The 20,262-nt window shown below is 45.7% G+C and overlaps 1 long non-coding RNA gene across 1 annotated transcript; it reads right to left on the minus strand.

The window, feature by feature from the left end:
* Window positions 1–3,236: 3,236 nt before the first annotated feature.
* LOC121147386 lies at window positions 3,237–20,208 on the minus strand. Its single transcript, XR_005882370.1, has 3 exons — window positions 19,529–20,208; window positions 18,890–18,921; window positions 3,237–3,445 (listed from the first exon to the last, which is right to left on the minus strand). It is a non-coding gene; the product is annotated as an uncharacterized LOC121147386 (long non-coding RNA).
* Between the last annotated feature and the right edge of the window lie 54 nt (window positions 20,209–20,262).

Consider the following 20,262-nt stretch of genomic DNA (forward strand, 5'->3'; position numbering starts at 1 on the left):
ACGCTGGGCCCCCAATTTATTTTAAATCACATAGGCAAAAAGTATTATTTATTAACTTCTTTTAAAATATTTATTGATTTTTATTGGAAAGGACAATCAGATTAATGTAGAGAGATGGAGACAGAGAAAAAGATGTCCGTGTGCTGGTTCACTCCCCTAATGGCCTCTGTGGCCAGAGTTGAGCTGATCTAAAACCAGGAGCCATGAGCTTCCTCCAAGTCTTCCACGTAGAAGCAAGGGGCCCAAGGCTTTGGGTCATCCTCCCCTGCTTTCCCAGACCATAAGCAGGAATCCAGATCAGAAGTGGAGCAGCTGGGACTTGAACTGGTGCCCATGGGATGCTGGTACTGCAGGCAGATGATTGGCATGCTATGTCACTGTGTTGGACCCAGGAATATTTTTTATTCTTTATAACTAGTCATTTTTAACTCCATCTAAAGATGCATCAGTGTAGTGACTAAGGTTGGCCATGCCAAGAGGCCCAAACACCTGATTTAGGCAATTAGAGTTTTCAGCCCCAACCTTCCACCTCTGGAGATAGCATATGGACTTGAGATTAAGTCCTTCTCATAGTCAACCATGTGGTTTAGTCAGTCTCAGGAATGCAGTGAAATCTTGTTAAATACTCAAGCATAGGGCCATGTGTGATGGCCTAGCAGCTTAAGTCCTCGTCTTGAACACACTGGGATCCCGTATAGGCACCGGTTCTAATTCCAGCAGCTCCACTTCCCATCCAGCTCCTTGCCTGTGGCCTGGAAAAGCAGTCGAGGACGGCCCAAAGCTGTGGGACCCTGCACCCACGTGGGAGACCTGGAAGAAGTTCCTGGTTCCTGGCTTCAGATTGGCTCAGCTCCAGCTGTTGTGGCCATTTGGGGAATGAACCATTGGATGGAAGATCTTCCTCTGTCTCTCCTCCTCTCTGTATATCTACCTTTCCAATAAAAATAAATAAATCTTAAAAAAAAGCAAACATAAAATTAACTAACTAAAACACCTCAAGGATGCTGGGAGCAGTTCCTGCTAGGAACGCCAATGTGAGGGAGAACTAACAACCAGCTCCACTTTGTGGGACAGAGCTGCCAGCTCTCTCCTCTGCCGGACTTTGCCACACACATCTCTTTCTTGCTACTTTTTCAACATTGTATCTATCCTGCATTATAAAATGATACCGTTCAGTGTAGCGCTTTCTTGAGTTCAGTGAATCATTGTAGCCAGTTGTTGAATCTGGAGGAGAGCAGTGGCAAGCCCTGAATTTGTGGCCAAGCTGGATGGTAAGAAGTGTGAGTGACGCGCCCCCCCCCCCGTCCCAGATTGTGGCTGTCCTCTGAGATGGCTGCAGCTTTGTGGGTGCAAGCCTGCCTCTGGTAGTTTTGGCACTGACTCCAGGTGGTGAGAGTCAGAAGTGAGTGGAACTGTTGGACCCTTGGCTGGTGTTGGGGAACCACTGGCCTGTCCTGGGGAAGGTATCACTTGCTAAGTGGGACTTTATCTAACAAATTTGAGAACACTGTAGCAAGGGAGTCAATACAAAAGCTCTTGTGTGTGGATACTAAGTGGCAACTGTGCTACTTTGAGATACCTTTTCAAGTGACACAAAAAAGATCTTCTTGATCATCCAAACATGTACTAAGTATGCTTTTGAAAAGAGCCTTTTTAAAGATAACAAGGCCCAGTATCCAGAAGGATGTAGGGGTGGATCCGTCTGAAGGCTCTTCCTTAGCCACATGGCTATGTTTATTTTCTTCAAGAGAAAGTCTCCCTGGATCATAAAACAAATCACCTGTTGGCATCCCAGCAAACAGGAATGGTGGTGTGCATGTTGCACATTGTATTTCTTCCCAGATATTTTTTATTGCACTGGTTCTTTAGGGAGAGTTGATTATTTCCACACTTGCTTTGCACCCTTCTTCCTTTTTTTTTGGCTTCCTGCTTTTTTTTTTTTTTTTTAATTCTACATCCTCAGGGGCGAAAAGTATTTTTAGAATGCTATATACACAATGATAGGAATAGTCAACTTTAAGCAACAAGAAGCAGTCCAAGATGAAAAGAAAATGAGCAACACTTGAGAAGCTGGGAATTAATGGTGTTAATTACTTCCTGATCTATAGGGCAATGAGTAGGGAAAATAAGATCATATTATTAGACTTAGATAAGGATAAAACTTCAAAGCAAATTAAGTGACACACTAGACTAAAAGGGTTGTAAAATGAATATTAAAGCAAGATTTTGAACATAAACTGCAAAACAAAGAAAGAAAAAAGTCTATTGAGTACAGGGTCTTTCTTTGGAGGAATAATAAAATTATTGTGTGGTGACTTTGATTTTACTCACAATCCCTACATATGGCATTCATTAGCAAATTAATTTTTTTCTTTTTTTAAAGATTTGTTTTATTTTTATTGCAAAGTCAGATATACAGAGAGGAAGAGAGACAGAGAGGAAGATCTTCTGCCCAATGATTCACTCCCCAAGTGACCGCAACAGCTGGAGCTGAGCCAATCCAAAGCCAGGAACCAGGAGCTTCCTCCAGGTCTCCCACATGGGTGCAGGAACCCAAGCTTTGGGCCATCCTCGACTGCTTTCCCAGGCCACAGGCAGGGAGATGGATGGGATGTGGAGCTACCAGGATTAGAACCAGCACCCACATGGGTTCCCGGCACGTTCAAGGTGAGGACTTAAGCTGCTAGGCCACTGCACCGGGCCTGCAAATTAAATTTTTAATAAAAGACTTGCCTTGCTCCAGATGCATGCAATGGTTTTCATGCAATTTCACATACAAGTAGTTACTGAACTGCACTGATTTCATCCATCAAATCATGCTAAAATAAAGGGAGGGGCCAGTACAGCGGCATCGTAGATTAAGCTTTAGCCCTTGCTTGGCACCTGCATCCCATAGGGGTGTTAGTTGACGTACAAGTTGCTCCACTTCTGATCTAGTGTCCTGCATATGGCTGGGAAGGCAGCAGAGGCTGGTCTAAGTAAGAATAAAATAATGTTTTAAGTTTAATGGAATAACAACATTTTTTCTTATTTTAAAAGATTGTAGTTATTGTTTTATAATGGGTCTCTATAGGCTGCATGTAGTACTAGAGAAAGCATTTCATATTCCCTTCCTAACATTTTAAAATAGCTTGAGTCTCTCCGTTCGTAACAGCTTCAGGAAATTATGAGTATGAATTAAATTATTCAGACAACTTTTGATCTGCTAATTAAACAGCACTTTATTTTACCCAAAGTGGTTCCTAGAGAATACAACAACCAGCAGCTCATTTATTTTTAATTGTTAATCTCATTTCAGTGGTAACACGTCTATTTCAGTGATGACTTCATAGGAGAATATTTCAGGCAGCAAGAAGAAAAACAATCAACGCTGTGATTCCAGCAGATACAGATTTCATGAGACTTTTTCCACAACTGTAACTTTCAGATGTCCCATGTGTTGTGTCTATAGTAATAATAATAATAACACACTTTTTTTTTTTATTGTGTTTAGGGTCTGAGGGTATATGCAGAAAGGCCAGAAGAGCATGTCTGGCAGTCTGGGCGTGGTCTCCCAGCGCTGCTCCCATTCACCCCGCTCTGCGATGCCAGCCACTACAGCGCAGCTGGGCCCGTGAGTTTCTATTGTCTTTCCCAGGGAATGTCTTCAAGAATCTCTAATACACTTCCCAGTTTCCACCATTAATTCCCTCATCTTCAGCAGGCACTGACAACATTCACATTTTCTACTGTGCCCCTCCTCACGGAGCGCAGGACTGTGGTCTAACACAGTTCTCCTGACCTCCCAATTCCATCGGGGGAGGGAGACTTTCTAATTTCTCATTAATTCAACTGCAAGACAGATGCAGATGAGTTGATGCCCTTCTCAAGGACTCTCGGACCCCTGCAGGTGCAGGGACCAGCTACTCCCCTCTCTCTGCATCTCCATTGCTGTACCAGCTTTGGTGCTACAGGAGCTTGCACAGCCCAGAAGCACAAAAACGTAATGCCCTCTCCACCAAAGAGAGACAGAAATCTTCCAACCTTGGGTGGGACTAATCAGACCCACCATTCATTCAGTTTCTCAGCTGAGTCCCCAGCTGTCCACAGTGGAGTTGGCTTATCATTGCTGCCAGCCTTTGTGGGTGGAGTGGGAAGGATAAGGGAGTGAATCTCATTATTGCCTCTCCTGCTTCTCCCCGGTCTCCCCTTCCTCCTCAACAACCTTTGTGTTTCCTGACATCACCTCCCAGATGAGTGACCTGGGCACTCTTTTCTAGGTTGCATCACTGAGAAACCCCATTTCATACAGAGAAGACTTGAGTAAAGCCATTCCTGGTTCCTATAGCAATAAAACTCCTTGCTATATTTGCCAAGCAAATTTCATTAATCTAGGCAGTGTTTAGACTTTAGTTCTATAAGTAAATAGTACTTCCATACAGTTAAAGCACATTTATAGAATTTTGTGAGGTCTACTAAATGCAGAGAAAGTTGCATAAGGAGATAAATTTTATGGCTCTTCATTTGGGTATAGAAAAATAGTGCTATAGGCCTAGGTCATCTTGTATATAGGCAAGTGTTACACTTTTGGAATAAAAGCAGACAATACCTGCTGAACATTCTGGGCTTGGCTAATGCCAAATTTGTATTAACTATACCAGTAACTGCCCATTCTACTTTTTCAAAAGGTAAGTGAAGAGGGTGGGGAACCCCAAGCCAGGCACAGCATTTGGCCCCCAAGACAGGGGGAGGAGCTGCAGATTGCCCAGAGAAGGGGGGTCTGTGGATACATATTGGAGTGGAAGCACTGAGGGCTTGTTTAACAGGAGAGGAATGAGGGAGCTGAAATGAAGTGATTTAGAAGGGGAAATGGGAGAGCATATCTGGTACCTGGCTACATGGGAGACTTGGGCTGGAGTAAGTAGCAATGTCCCACTCACTGACATGCACAAAAGCTGAGGTAAGCCTGGCTGGGTTAGGCCACAGCACCTGCCCATGCATATCAGAGCTAGGATGGCCCACATCAGTCTGGGCTGTAGCACTCACCAGAACATGAGAGAACCAGATCTGGGGGTAGATTCTCTGGGTGTTCTGGTGAAACTGCAGCAACCACCAGTTCGTGCAGAGAGCTGGGGTTGGTGATATTGTCAGGTGAGTGGGACCAGGCCAGGCTACAACACCTGTTGATACATGCAAAGGCCAGGACTGAGGGCAGCCCATGCCAGCCAAGGCCACACCTGGGAGCAGGCCTGGTAGGGAAATTTTGGGATCTCTTCTACTAGGCCACAGCTTCTGCTGGAGAGAACAAAAGCTGGGACTGAGGATGGATCAAGCCAGGCAAGGTTGCAGCACTCCTCAACATGTATGTGGGCTGAGTCTGGGGGCAGGCTGGGTGGGCTAGGCCAAGCTATAGCACCCACTTGCATACATAAGAGCCAGGACAGGGTGTATGTAGGCTGCACCCGGTTGGTCTAAGTTGCCACACCTACCAGTGAGAGCTGAAACTGTGGGTAGACCATGCCAGGCTGAGTCAAAGCACCTGCCAGCACACGCAAGATCCAGGACTGGGAAGAATCTGGTAGGGAAACTTGAGGAACTCCCCTGCTAGGCTGCAGCTTCCACTGAGGAGTGCAAGAGCTACGGCTGAATGTGGAATGGGCTGGCAAGACTACAGCATCCACTGATGCACACAAGCGCCACAATGGGTGTGGGACAGGCCGGGTTAGGCCGTAGCACCTGCTGGGTCACATGAGAGCCAAGTCTGGGGATGGGTCAGTCTGAGCTGGGCTGGGCTATAGTACCTGCTGATGAAAGCTGAAGTGGGTATGGGCCAGTTGGGCTAGACCACAGTAACCACTGGTGAGTGCCTGAACTGGTGGGGGCTTGCCATGCCAGACTGGGCGGCAGCAGCATCCACAGGCATATGCAAGACCGGGGCTGAGGGTCAGCCTGGTAGGGGAACTCTGGGACTGCTGTGCTAGGCCACTGCTTCTACTGGTGAGCATGAGAGCTAGGACTGGGATGGGCTGGCCTGGGGCTGGCTAGGCTAGGCTAGGCTGCTGTGCCTGCTGACAAGTTTCGGGACTGAGTATGAGTCATGTCAGACTGGATCATTGTACCCCCTGGCAGACACAAGATCCGGGGCTGGAAGCTTGGCTGGCAGGGGAACTGTGAGCACTCCTCCGCTAGGATATACCTTCCAGTGGCGAGCATGAGAACCAGGGCTCGGGGCAGGCAAGGTTGGTCAAGGCAGCAGCACTTGTCAGCACACTTAGGGGACAGGTCAAGGGATAGGTCAGGCTGAGCTAAGCAGTAGCACCCATGGGTTTGCACAAGAATCAGATAGCATGCGGAATAGACCAGACTAGATAGCAACACATGCTGACACATGTAAAAACTAGGGCTGGTGGTAGGCCGTGGGGTTTATTGGGGGTTGACTAAGCCATGGAACCCACTGGTGTGTGTGAAGACTGGGCCTATGGTGGGCTGGGCTGAGCTAGGCCACAGCATCCATCAGTTTGCATGATAGGTGGGGCGGGGGCAGAACTGACCAGGTCACTGCATCCACTAGTATGTGCATTGGCTGGTACAGATTATGGATCCTGCACTGGCTAGCACATGCTAGAGTCAAGTCTGAGATCACCCCAAGCAAGGTTTCTTGGGAGACTCCCAAGTAGATGGCTAGACTCAAACCCTGGCAATAGGTAAACAAATTACAATGTACGTGATCCAACCTAGAAATGCAGATGTCAGGCCTGGGCCTCCTCAGTTGCTGATGCCTGTGCAGTGGACAGCATATCCAGATGCACAAGGGGACATGGCATTCAGGCCAGCAGAGGACATCAAGTCCTTGTCAGAGGATGGAGAGGAGAATAAGTTGGACCACTCTCCTGGCCAAGTTTTACAACATTTTCCAGGCTCACAGATGCACTAAAGTAGAACCTGGTCAGCCAGTAAACCATGGATTTTCTCAATCCTGGTGCAATGAGGTTGGCGATGTCTCAGAACTATCAAACCACTCCTGTAACATCCTTGGAACAATCTTCCCCACATCAGGTCTCTAAGATGTCACCAAATGATTGTCCCCATTCCCCAGGTGCTGATATGGTTTGACATCAAGGAGCTATGGACATAGGAAGAAAAAAAGTAAAACATTTGTCCCATCCATTTTCCTCCGCACCTCAACCTTTCCCTCCCTAATCGAAGGCCCACAACTATGGGCCCTCTCAACTATGTAAATGATATTAAAAATAAAACATTGTTTAAAGAAAAATAGTATCTGTGAAGGAATTTTTGCTTTTATTCCCTTTCTCATTTCTCTTTTTCATTCTTTCATGCTGAAGTCATAGTTTTATTTCTGCATGAAATATCAGGAATTGAGCATTATTTCCTCAAATAAGTTGAAGAGAGTTAATATTGGTCAAAGTGTACACATAAGTTTATAGATTACTATGCAGTGATGCCATGATTGTGCATCGTAAACAGGTTATTTATTTCTTTGTCTAGACAGTTCTACAGAAGAATGTTACAGATTTTGTGTTTCATTCAGTACTTGGGTCAAATTCCTTTCACTGTTACTTAATTGATACCCTCTCCTAGGCAAATGCATCTTAAAGGTATGTTGTTATTTGCTGTTAATATGTGTCTGTTCAGTTTCAAATGAGTTTTTGGCTTGTAAGGAATTCCGTTTCTTACACAGCACTGTGGAATACAATGGAAAGCCACCACCTGCAACGCTGGCATGCTATATGAATGATGGTTCATGTCTTGGCTGCCTCACTTCCAGTCCAGTTCCCTGCTAATGGCCTGGCAAAAGCCATGGAAGGTGGCCTAAGTGCTGGCCCCCTGCCACCCAAGTGGGAGACCAGATGAAGCTCCTGGCTCCTGGCTTTGGCTTGTTCCACCCTGGCCACTGCAGCTGTCTGGGGGAGTGAACTCAAATAGATAAACAAATGTTAGAGAGGGAGAGGGGAGAGACAGAGAGAGTAGACAGATTTTCTGTGAACATGGCCCATCTGAAAGTTTTACTTATTTGTTTGTTTAAAGGACAGAGTGACATAGACAGAGATAAAGATCCAGTTTCTGCTTCCATGACACAATGGAGAAGAACAAATTTCGTAGGGAGTAGGCATGCAGGTAAGGCAGCAGTATATACTGCACAAGTTTAACTCCTCTGCACTTGTTCCAAACTAAGGAAGCATCCCTAAGGCAATGCGAGGTGCAAGAAAAGAAAATAATCTTTTCTTGATGAAAAGCTGGTTAACTGAGTTCCTCATGTACTGGTGGTGGAAGCCTCACTTCGTGGGTTCTTCATGGACTACAACTCAACACTGTGTATCATGAGTGTTACAATATTTATACCCTTTGACCCAGTTCTTTCACTTTCAGGAACTTTTTCGTCTTCCAGCCTCCCTCCCCTTCCCCTTTTCCTCCTCACTTTTGCACCACCCCCACCCCATTCCTTTCCTGCTGCAATAAACCTCCTAAGATAAAAAACAAACAAACAAACAAACAAAAAAAACACTTTCAGGAACTTTTTCAAAAAGAGATCATTGGAAATCTATACAAATTTTTATAAAGATGTAATTATGTAATTTATAATAGCAGAGGGAAGAAGGAAAGGAAGGGAAGAAAGAAGGGAGAAAAAAGTAAGAGATACAAGAGAAAAGAAAACAGAAATTAGAGATCAGGCTGATTTTCTACTAGGCATTTGGCTTAGTAGTTAACACACTCCTTGAGATGCCTACAGTCCATATCAGAGTGCCTGGACTTGACTCTGGACTCAGTTTCTGAATCCAGCTTTCTGCTAACACATACACACTGGGGGACAGCAGGTGAGGGGTTAGTAACTGAGTTCCTGTCACCCCTGCAGGAGATGAAGGCTGAATTCTTGCTGCTGGCTTTGTGCACATTTGAGGAGTGAACCAATGGATAGGAGATGTCTTTTATTCTCTCTGTTTCTCTGCCTCTCAAGTAAGCTAAAATATGAGTCTATTTTTATGACATTCTGGAAAAAGTAAGGACTATAGTCTTTAAGAGATCAGTAATTGCAAGATGCATGTATTTGTCACTGCCCAAGAGATGTCTTCTAGATTTGCAGCCACTGACCCATGGACTAAGTGCAATAGAAGGGAGTCTTTTAGGGTGCTGGAATTGTTTTGTATGATGCTATAATGGATTACATATGTGATGGACACATGACACGATGCCTTTATCAAAACCCATAGAATGTTACAGCATGAAGAGTGAACTTCAAAATTATCTAAAGTTAAGCATTTTAATATATGTCAGTATATAATCTATATTATTTATTTGAGAGGTAGAGAGAGAGAGAAAGAACAAAAAAAGCTCTCCTCTGCTGGTTCACTTTCCAGTGATCAAAGCTCTCCTAGCTCTCCTAACTCTCCTAGATCAAAGCTGGAGCTGGAACTCAATCTGGGTTTCCAACGTGGGTGGAAGGAACCTCGTGTCAGAAACGGAGCCAGCATTAAACCCGGACATTCTTACGTGGGAGGTAGTAGCCCAAGCAACATTTTAACTGCTTGGGCAAATGCCCACCCCTTATTTATAAATTAAAAACAAATGTTTTTAAAAGATAGGATACAGACTGGGACGGATGAAACTAACTGTATTTAGGAGTGTCACTAAAGGGAGCACAGGGAAAAGATGCTAGCCTAGTCACGCTGGAATGAGTGGGATAGAAATGACTAAAGACAACACTGCGCTCACTGGCAGGCATTTCTCGTGGAGTGAACGTTAATACTTCTGGTTGAGAGCCAATTTTCTCATTATTGGAGTCAGGAGTTAATAGGGAAAGAGGAGGGAGAGGAGTCTATGTGGTAAAGGATTTGAGAGAATGATATCAGGCTGCATTCAAATGGCTGTGTATATAAATACTACAGGTACATGCACATGCACACTTTAGACTGCACATGCATTTTCTTCCCAGGAGCTAACAGTGTGCAGAAGCAACCAGACCCCAGACACCGCAGCAGCACTGAGTACACAGCATGCCTTTAATCATGTTTTCTGACACCATTGTCTAATGAAAGTGACTCTCTGACAAACGATATATCCTGGGACTGGAGAGGGGCATGTACTAAGCAAGTCTGGAGGAGATATTCAGCGCAGTAGTTAGTGTACACCCTGGGAGGTTTGCATTCACGTTGGAGTGCCTGGACTTGCGTGCCAGTTCCCCTCCTGATTCCTATTTCCTGCAAATGTATACTCCGGAAGCAATGGAATCCTTACTACCCACATGTAAAACAAGACACCGATTGAGTTCCCTGCTTTGTTCAGGCTTAACTCCAGCTATTGTGCACATCTGCGAGGCACGAACCAGTGGACTGCAAGTTTCTCTCTTGTCTCCCTGTCTCTCTGCTTTTCAAACAAAATAAGTAACTAAAAACTGTAAAAGAATATAATCCTGGAGCATTTCTTAGAACCAGAAAGTAAGAAGGTACTCAAAGCAAACAAGCCCACCGTGGTGAGATGCCCACAGCTGGGACAGCGTGGGCCACAGAGTGCTAATGGATTACAGCTCAATGCATAAAGTAAATATCCATGGGTCTATGTTGATATAAACAGATGGCTCAGAAATTCAGTAAATGGGAACAATAGACAAGCATCCTGGACATAGGAGAATCCGAAATCATTTTTGTAGATGCTGTCAGGATGAAGGGATAGTTCTTCCTTGACTTTGTGAAGTGTTGCTGAAATGAACTGACAACAGACAGAGGAACAGGAGAAAATACACACACGTGAGTTAAAGTGTCCAAGGCTCTGCATAGGAGAGTGGTCAGCTGCTCACCCAGTGATGTTCGGATGCTTGTATCATCTTCCTTGGGGAAAGAGAGAGTAGCACAGAGGCAGTGTTTGAGCGCTGGTAAATGATTACAACCAGGGGAAGGAGCAGCCCCTAACACAAGACAATGATTTGTCAATGATTGTCTGTGGGAGCTAAGTGGGTCTGGGAGACAGACAATGGCAAGTGACAAGAATCTCCAGGTGGATGGACATTCCTTAGTCTTTGCTGTGATAGGCATTTAGATAGTGAACACTGAGAGAAGCAAAGGAAGGCAAGTATTTTCTTCTATGAGCAGATAAATGCAGATTAGAGGAAGGCCTCTGTCAAGGTCCTTTACTTAGAAATAATTGTCTGGTCAGGGGGCCATGCTTGGTGGTGAGGGTCGCTGGGCTCCTTCAATACTCTACTCCCACCTGTCTATTGTTCTATTGTTCCCTCTTACTTAATTTTCAACCATTTGTATAACAATATAGACTCAGATATTTGTTTTATGTCTTGACCATCATTCCCCATAGCTTCATTGCATTTTTTTTTTTAATTAAAAAGTGACAGAGAACAAAACGGATACAGAAAAAGAAAGAGATCTTCAGTCTGATGGTTCACTCCCCAGATGGCTGCAACAGCCAGGGCTGGACCAGGCTGAAGCCAGGAACCAGAAATGAGGAATTCCATCTGGGTCTCCCACGTGGGTGACAAGAGCCCAAATACCTAGGCCATTTGCCGCTGCTTTTCCAGACACATCAGTAGGAAACTAGCTGGATTGCAAGTAGAGCAGCTGGGACTTGAATATTTGTGTCATAGAGACTTAACCCACTGCACCATGACACTGGCCTCTGATCACTTTCGTGTGAGATGCTCAAAGTGACTTTGTCCAAGGAGAACAGTATGCAAATAGGGAGAAATTTGACAGATGCTACCAAGCCAGGTCACCAAGGACAACTTCCACAGGGAGGAGCTACGCTGCTACCTTGCACCCCTGACGTGATGTGATGTGATGTCCATAACCCCTGACTCATTATAAAGAAAATGTCAGGCAAATCCAAAGTGACAGCACCCGACCAGAACTCCTCAACACTGACTAGGCCATCAAAAGGAAACTCTGAGGAGCCATGTCAGCCAAGAGACATGACATCTCTGTACCATGGTCTGTCCTCCTTGGCATCCTGGAATAGGAACAGGACATCAGGTTCAACACCAAGGGAATCTGAATGAAGTATGGAGTTTAACGAACAAGAATATCTCATCATTGGCTCTTGAATTCTAACAAATGCCCCAAACTAATTTAATATGTTCATAACAGAGAAGTCTGCGTGTTGGTCTATGTGAATTTCGGGTTCCATATTCTTTTCACATTTTCTATACATCTAATACATATATATGTGTGTGTGTATCATATATATGTGTATATATATATATATATAAAAGATGCACTAGCAGGGAGCTTGTTCAGAAGTGGAACAGACAGGGCTTGAAGCAGCATCATATGGGCTGCTGCTGTTGCAGGCAGTGGCTTATATCACAAGGCAAGCCCTTAGGGTATCTTAGTTGCTCCACCAAATACCTGCCCTTAAGAAAGTTATGCTTTATCCTAACAATGAGTTTTGTTTATTTGTCTCTTGTGCACCACTGGCATTAAAGTCTTCCTTTAATGAAAATTCCAGCAGTTCCATCTGGGGTAAGGGAGATGCCTAAATCCTCCCATGCCCAGGTCATGCTAAGCATATCAGCTGGCTCCTTACTGCTAAGAACTCTCTCTCAAGTGCTATGTCTTATGCTTCTCAGAGTCCTGATGATGAAGATGACGCTCTCAGACTTTGTGGGTGACATTGAAGAGCTGTAGGAAGACGAGAGTGCTATGGAGAGCACACAGCGTGATGATGGGGGGTGCGTGACAGAACCTAACACGCCCAGGCGAAATCCTGGCCCTGCTGTCGGCAAGTGCCACAAATCTACCTGGACACCTCTCCCTGTCCCTGCACTGCAAGAGCCTTGGTGTAAGACGGGAAGCGATCAGTTAGCTGCTGTGATGACTCAGTGTGGTATACTTGTCAAACACTGTGATGGCATCTGATGCAGGTAGCATCCCACACTTGGAAGTAAAAGTTGGGTGGCATGTAATGATTCCTAAAGACGCTTCATCTTATAGTTTTTGATAGAAAACAATACTAGCACAGAAAATTTAAAAAACAAATTTTATTGATATATAATGTATATGCCACAGTACACACCTATTTTAACTTTGTGCAGAAATGAGTTTTGACAAATTAATTCACTCATGATACAGAACATTTTCATTGCTCTGGGAACTCTTCTCAGGTCATTACTGCCTCCCAAAGATCCCCCAGTGCTCCACGCTGTGTTAACTACTATTTTCTGGTTTTATTTATTTAAAAAAATATTTATTTTTTATTAGAAAGCCAGATTTACAGAGAGAAGGAAAAAAAGAGACAAAGATCTTCATCTACTAGTTCAGTCCCCAAGTGGCCACAAGAACTGGAGCTGAGTCAATCCAAAGCCAGGAGCCAGGAGTCTCCTGAGTCCCCTGCATGGGTGTAGGGTCCCAAGCCTTTGGGCTGTCCTTGACTGCTTTCCCAGACCATAAGCAGGGAGCTGGAAGAGAAATAAAGCAGTCGGGACACGAACCAGTGCTCATACGGGATCCAGGGTGTGCAAGGGGAGGACTTTAGCCACCAGGCTACTATGCTGGGCCCCAGACTCATATTCTTAAGGGTTGCTGAAGGATGTGTATTTGTTCCATATTCTGTTGCTACTTCTTTCTGAATAGGAGCATGAGCCTTGCATGTCCCTGGTTTGGAAATCTTTCCCTGAATCATCTAATGGATCCATCTCCCAAGCCACAGACGTTTCAGCCAGTGTTAATGGTTGTGTCCCCTGCACTGTCATCTCCACTATGAGTAGCTGTTGGCCTTTTCTTGTCTTTTGAAGCAGCATTCGAGGTCCTTGACTGGTTCCTAAAAACAGACTGACTCATCATTTGTGTGCACCTGGGCATGATTCTCTTCCATGCGTAGGAGGTGGCACAGCATGCACAGTGTGCTCCGGTGCCAGGAGCTCTAGCTCCAGAGACATCTCCTCCGAAACAAACCCCGTATCTTAGTTCTTGCCTGTCTGATCTTCCTCAGCTGTGGGCAGCTACCCATCTCCTTGTCCATGCAGCTTTGTCTATTCTGGGGCAAGACCCTCGCAGCCATGCAAGTGGTCTTTTGTGACGGGTTCCTTTCACATAGCATGATCCATCAGTGTTATGTCAGCAATACCCACCTCATTTTGAATGGGCAAATAACATTTTATCTAATCCTTAGCTATTTGGTCTTCCTTGAATGCTATAAACTGTCTTGTACAGGTTTGTGTGTAAGCACATTTTCCTTTGTCTTGCACTGCTGCTCTGTTGTAACTAGGTTTAACTAGTTGAGAAACTGCCACATTGTTTTTCAAAGTAACTCTAACATTTTACTTTCTCAGCAACAGTACACAAGGATTCTGATGTCTTCACATCCTCACCAACTTTTGTTCACCTATTATTTTCTATTATTATTATTATAGCCATTGCAATGTATGTAAAGTGGTTTCTTTGGTTTTGAGTGGCATTCCCACGTAACGTCATCAAACACTTTCTATGTACTTACTGCCCATGTGTATAACTTATTGGAGAAATGTTTCTTTAAATCCTTTGAGAACTTTTACTTCAGTTGTTTTTAATTACTGAGTTACAAGAGTTCTTTACATATTCCAGGCACAAGTCCTTTATCAGATATTTGCAAATAATTTCACTTGACAGGCTTCATTTCATTTTCCTTAGAGCATCCTTTGAAGCAGTTTTAAATTTTAAAGCCATCTCATTTAGCATTTTGTTTTGTCTTGCTGTGCATACTTTTGGTGTTATATTAAAAATCCATTGCCAAATGTAAAGTCTCATTTGCCTCAATATTTTCTTCTAAGAGTTTTATAGTTTTAGCTCCTACATTTAGATTTTTGAACCATCTTGAATTGTTTTCCATTTTTAAATTTTTTCTTCTAAACTTACTTTCATTAATTTTAAAGACAGAGAAACAGAGATATACAAAGATCTTGCATCCACTAATTCGTTCCCGAAATGACCAGCCAGGACTGGGTCTAGCTAAAGCTGGGGGCCTCGAACACAATCGTCACCTCCACTATGGGTGACATGGATCAGGCACTTGCTCTCCAACCTGCTCTCTTCCCGGTGTCCATCAGTAGAGAGCTGGAATTGGAACTTGAGCTGACATTCAAACCAAGGCAATAAAAAATGAGACATGAGCATCCCAAGCCGTCTTAGCTACTCTGCCAGCTTCCTCCCTTTGAGTTAACGTTTGCACATGGTGAGAGGTAACAGCCTGAGTTTACGCTTGCTTCCTCAGAGACCTCCCATCCTCTGGTTCACCCCACAAATGGGTCTCTGGAGGGCACAAAATTAGGAGATGAAAGTCAGTTCAGATCCACAATGTGGATGGCAATGACTCAACCACTTCAGCCATCACCTGCCACCTTCTAGGATACACATTAGCAGGAAGCCAGGATCAGGAGCAGAGCCAGAACTTGAACTTCCCCTCTCCCAGGCAGTATCTTCATTGCTAATGCCTTTGAATTCATTCTCTTATCTCAGCAATGGCCTTGACACTCCTATGAAATCAACTGACCACAGATGCTTGGGCTTAGTGCTGGAATCTTTATCCCATTATTTATATGTCTATGTTAGTGCTACACTGCTTTGATCACTTTTGCTTCATAGCTAAACTGAAAACCTGGAAGTCCTCCAACTCTGTGCTAATCTGGATTGCAGAGTTTTCATATGAATTCCGGAAGCAGATCAGCAATTCCCTCCAAGCCTGTTGGGATTCTGCTGAGTATCTACATCAGTTTGAAGGCTGCTGGCATCTTAATGATATTTTTTCCAATTTATGAACATGATACTTGTCACTTATTTGGATTTTTAAAAACTCCCTCCAGCACTGTATTTAAGATTTTGTTGGGCCTGGTGCAGTGGCCTACCAGCTAAAGTCCTTGCCTTGAATGCGCTGGGATTCTATATGGGCGCTGGTTCTAATCCTGGCAGCTCCACTTCCTATCCAGCTACCTACTTGTGGCCTGGGAAAGATGTAGAGGACGGCCCAAAACCTTGGTACCCTGCACCCGCATGGGAGACCTGGAGGAAGTTCTTAGCTCCTGGCTTTGGATCAGCATAGCACCGGCCATTGTGGTCACTTGGGGAGTGAATCATAAGATGGAAGATCTTCCTCTCTGTCTTGCACCCTCTTTGTATATCTGCCTTTTCAATAAAAATAAATCTTCAAAAAATTTTTTCTTGTACTATTTTTGTTAATTTTACCAAGTATTTTCTTTCTGATCTTATTAAAAGATGAATAGTAGTATCATTATATTTAAAAAATTGTATTTATGAACCACATAATCTCTGTACTCTTTATATTCACAACAAAAATGCAAGTTGGGGCCAACGCTGAGGCACAGCAGGTTAAGTTCCTGGCTCTGGCTTAGCCAAGCACTGGCTGTTACAGCTATTTGGAGAGTAAACCAGTGGGTGGGAGTATCTCTCCCTCATTCTCTGTAACTGTCTTCCAAATGAATGAATGAATCTGGTAAAAAAAAAAGTTACAGTAGCATTGTGGAACAGGTTAAGCTCTAGTCTGCAATGATGGCATTCCATATGGGCATCAGTTCAAGTACCAGCTGCTAATAGGCCTGGAAAAGCAGCAGAGGATGGCTTAAGCATTTAGGTACCTGTACCGAGATGAAGTACCTGGCTTTGCTCTGGTCTATTCCTGCCCATGGTGGCCATGTGGGGAGTAAAACAGCAGAATGAAAATTTCTCTCTTCTGTTTTTAAAATAAATCTTTTTTAAAAATATGAAATTGCTCTTAATCTTTTTTGGATCACTGCAAATATGTACCAATATATTGTTTTTATTTTTAATTACTATTTTTCTTTACTTAAAAAGGGAGATATAGAGAGGAGATACAGATCTTTTGTCTGCTGGCTCAAGTAGCTGTAATGGCAGGAGCCAAGCTGATTTGAAGCCAGCAGTCTGGAGTTTCCTCCGGGTCTCCCATGTAGATGCAGGGTCCCGAGGCTTTGGGCGGTCCTTGATTGCTTTTCCAGGCCATAAGCAGAGAGCTGGATGCGAAGCAAGGCTGCTGGGATGCGAACAGGAGGCTATATGGAATCTTGGTGGATGCAAGGTAAGGATTTAGCCACTAGGCTATTGCACAGACTCACTACATTGTTTTTAGATTTATTTATTTGAAAGACACAGTTACAGAAAGAGGGGTTGGGGAGAGACAGAAATCTTTTATCCACTGATTTACATCCCCAAAATTAGGGCTGGGGCAGAAGGAAACCAGGAGCTTTTTCCATCTTCCATGGTTTCCCAAAGCACATTAGTTGGGAGATGGAGTGGAAGTCTGGAGTTCAGTTGGGCCCCTATGGGATGCAGGGAGCAGCTTGACCTGCTGTGCCACAACACCAGCCCAACTGATTCTTTCATTGATCTTTCCTATAACTTTGCTGGGCTTATTTATCAGTTCTAATGGCTTTATTTTAGATTCATTAGAAATTTTCTTGTAAGTTTCATATCAACTGCAAATAGATAGTTTAACTTTTCCCTCTTCAGGTTGGCTGGGTTTCAAAATATTTTATGGAACATCTTTACGTGTTCTGGTTGTTCTCCATTGTCTGATCAAGTGGAGGCTCTAGGAACATCACCCCTTGCGCATCAGGCTTTTGGGGGCAGCAGGATGCAGTGGCTCTGAGTCATCTCTTCTCCACCAGGAGTCACAGTGGCTTCCCTGTTTCACAAGGAGAAAACCAGCAGGGACCTTCCTACAGCAGCCTCCTCCTTGGACCCCCGGCCAGGAACACCCTCTGTTCTCTCCTGCTCCCCCTTCTTAGGGAAGACTTTCCTGTTCTGCCTAGTGCAGTTGATAGCCTCCTTTCTTCTGCTTTCAAATGCCTTTATTCACATATGAATCTGCACGGGGTTTGTCTCTTGGAAAATGGAACTGTTCAACAGTCAAGACAGGTGCCTCCGACTTCATGTTCTCAGTCCTCAGCACAACAGCTGTGTATACAGATAAGGTCATCCATCCTTTTCCAAGGATAAAACTCATTCTTTGTGTACTCAGGGCTGGTGCATGCCAAAGTTACGAAACTATCCAGGTATCCCACGTGGGTGGCAGAGCTCCAAGCACTTGGGCCATCTTCCACTGCCTTCCCTGGCACATTAGCAGGGAGCTGGTTCCAAAGTAGAGCAGCTGAGACTCCAGCAGGTGCTCCAATACAGAGGCTAGCACAGGCTGCAGTTTAACCCTGTGCACCACAACAAAGCAATTTTAAAAAACAGATTTTAAATGGGCTGGCATGCATGGCTCAACAGGCTAATCCCTGGGGTTCAAGCACCAGCATCCCATATGGGTGTGGTTCGTGTACCAGATGTTCCACTTCAGATCCATCTCTGCTTGTGGCCTGGGAAGGCAGCAGGGGATGACTCAAGTGCTTGGGACTCTGCACCCTGTGGGAGACCCAGAAGCAGCTCCCAATCAGCTCAGCTCTAGCTGTTGTGGTCATTTGGAAGTAAACCAGATAAATTAGATCCTAGTCTCTCCTCTCTATAATCTTTCAAAAATCTCACCCACCTTGCATGAATGGTCAGATATTCAACACAATGTTAAAACTTCTTGTAATACATTTTAGAAACCCTGTGATCACATTTCCAGGGCACTTTCAAATTGTTACATTTTGTTACTGTTTGAACCTCCCTCCTTCCCCCAAAGTGGGATAGGGTAGGGTTTCAGGCTTGGCGCCCGCTCTGCGAAGAGATGGAACAGAGGCCACAAAAACCTTCAGCGACTTTGTTGTAACAGGATTCCCTTCCACAAACAACATGTTGGAGTTAACTCTGTGCTTAGAACATTCGTTCTAATTCACCAGGCCACCAGAGTAGGGAGTTCACAGCTGAGTCCAGCATCAGCACACACAAAGCAGTCACCAACTAGCAAGTTCGGCAGTCGGCCATTTCCAAGGCCTACAGCGCCCTCTGCTAGGGCTTACCTGGTCCTGCCAGCGGCCAGACCCGGGCAGCGCTGACGAGGGAGAAAAAACTCACATACATCAGGGCTTGCATATGAGCGATTTCTTTACCGTCCTGGCAGTGCATAGCCCCATCCATGTGTAATCTGAACTCTGCACTTGTGAAGTGTCTACTCTACATCTGGCACAACATGGTAATGCCTATCTTCTAGATCTGAAACCGATAAAAACGGAGGCGCAAGTTTGGGTGCCCAGGTCACTGTCCCTGGTCCATTCCCACTCTGCGCAGCAAAGCAGCTGTGTGGCCTAAAGCTGAAGACAGAGCCCAGGCCCTGGAAACCCGAGGGTCCTAAGCCCTCAGGTCAGACTCCGAGGCGCCAGAGCGCCAGACAGACTGTTTTTCTTTCCCCTGCATTCTACCTCCCCATCTTCCCCCAGGGCGCAGCCCGCACCGGCTGCACACAGCCCTTCCGTGCCTTTCCCCGGGTTGCCAATCCCCCGTGGCCACGCGCCAAGTCGGGTCGCCGTCCTCAGTCGCCTGGTCCAGGCAGGCCCCCCTCTACATGGGAATCCTCACCACATTCAGGAACGCAATGGTCTGGGCTCCCCGGGGCATGCCATGCCAGTCCACGCGCACCAGGACCCCGCTATTCCTCTTACCAAAAAGGGCCTCAATATCTGCCTTGAAAAACCCTTCTCCATGGCGCAGTCCCCAGGCCCACAAGTTCCGGGTCGCACCCTCTCCAGTCATGCACCAGATGCGCGCGCCTCAGGGTCACCCGGTCCGTCTCCGGCGACCGAATCTAGTTGGCTGAAGCCCCACGTGTGGCGCTGGGGACCGCGGTCCCTCTGCAGTGCAGCAGCACCTCCTCTCCAGCACCAGGTGGCTGAGGTGTGCACCTCAGCTACTGCAGCCTCTTCCTCTCCGTGGTCCCCAGCTGGGTCTCACGTTTCAGCGGCTGCCGCCACCCCTGGGTCTCTCCTTGAGGAGGGAAATACCGGCGGAGGCACAACTCCCTTCCCCAGGCGGCCTGCTCAGGCCCATCACGGACATCCACCGCCCTCCCAGGTGGCGCGCAGCCCCTTTCCAAGCGGGTGCCAAGGGTGTGGCATGCTGACACACGGCTAACTTTCCGCGGGCTGTGCTCCCTGCTCCCTTCTCTGCAGGCGTCCCCACCCCATCCGCCGGGCGCAGGCCAGCAGCCACTGCAGCTGCCCACCTCGCAAAGCGACTGGCGAGACCCGGCCCCGGGACCTCGGCGCGCCCAGGCCCTTGCACTGGACTCCAGCATGTCGTGGAGCAGGGGGTGGCAGTCGGAGCGCACGTTGTCTCTTGGTGGCACCGGGGAGGGTCGTTCGATAGCAAAGCACCAATAGCGGAGAGGGCGAGTCCT

Source organism: Ochotona curzoniae, unplaced genomic scaffold (genome assembly GCF_017591425.1).
Source record: "Ochotona curzoniae isolate NIBS_2020 unplaced genomic scaffold, NIBS_Ocur_1.0 scaffold_4506, whole genome shotgun sequence".
Lineage (NCBI taxonomy): Eukaryota > Metazoa > Chordata > Mammalia > Lagomorpha > Ochotonidae > Ochotona > Ochotona curzoniae.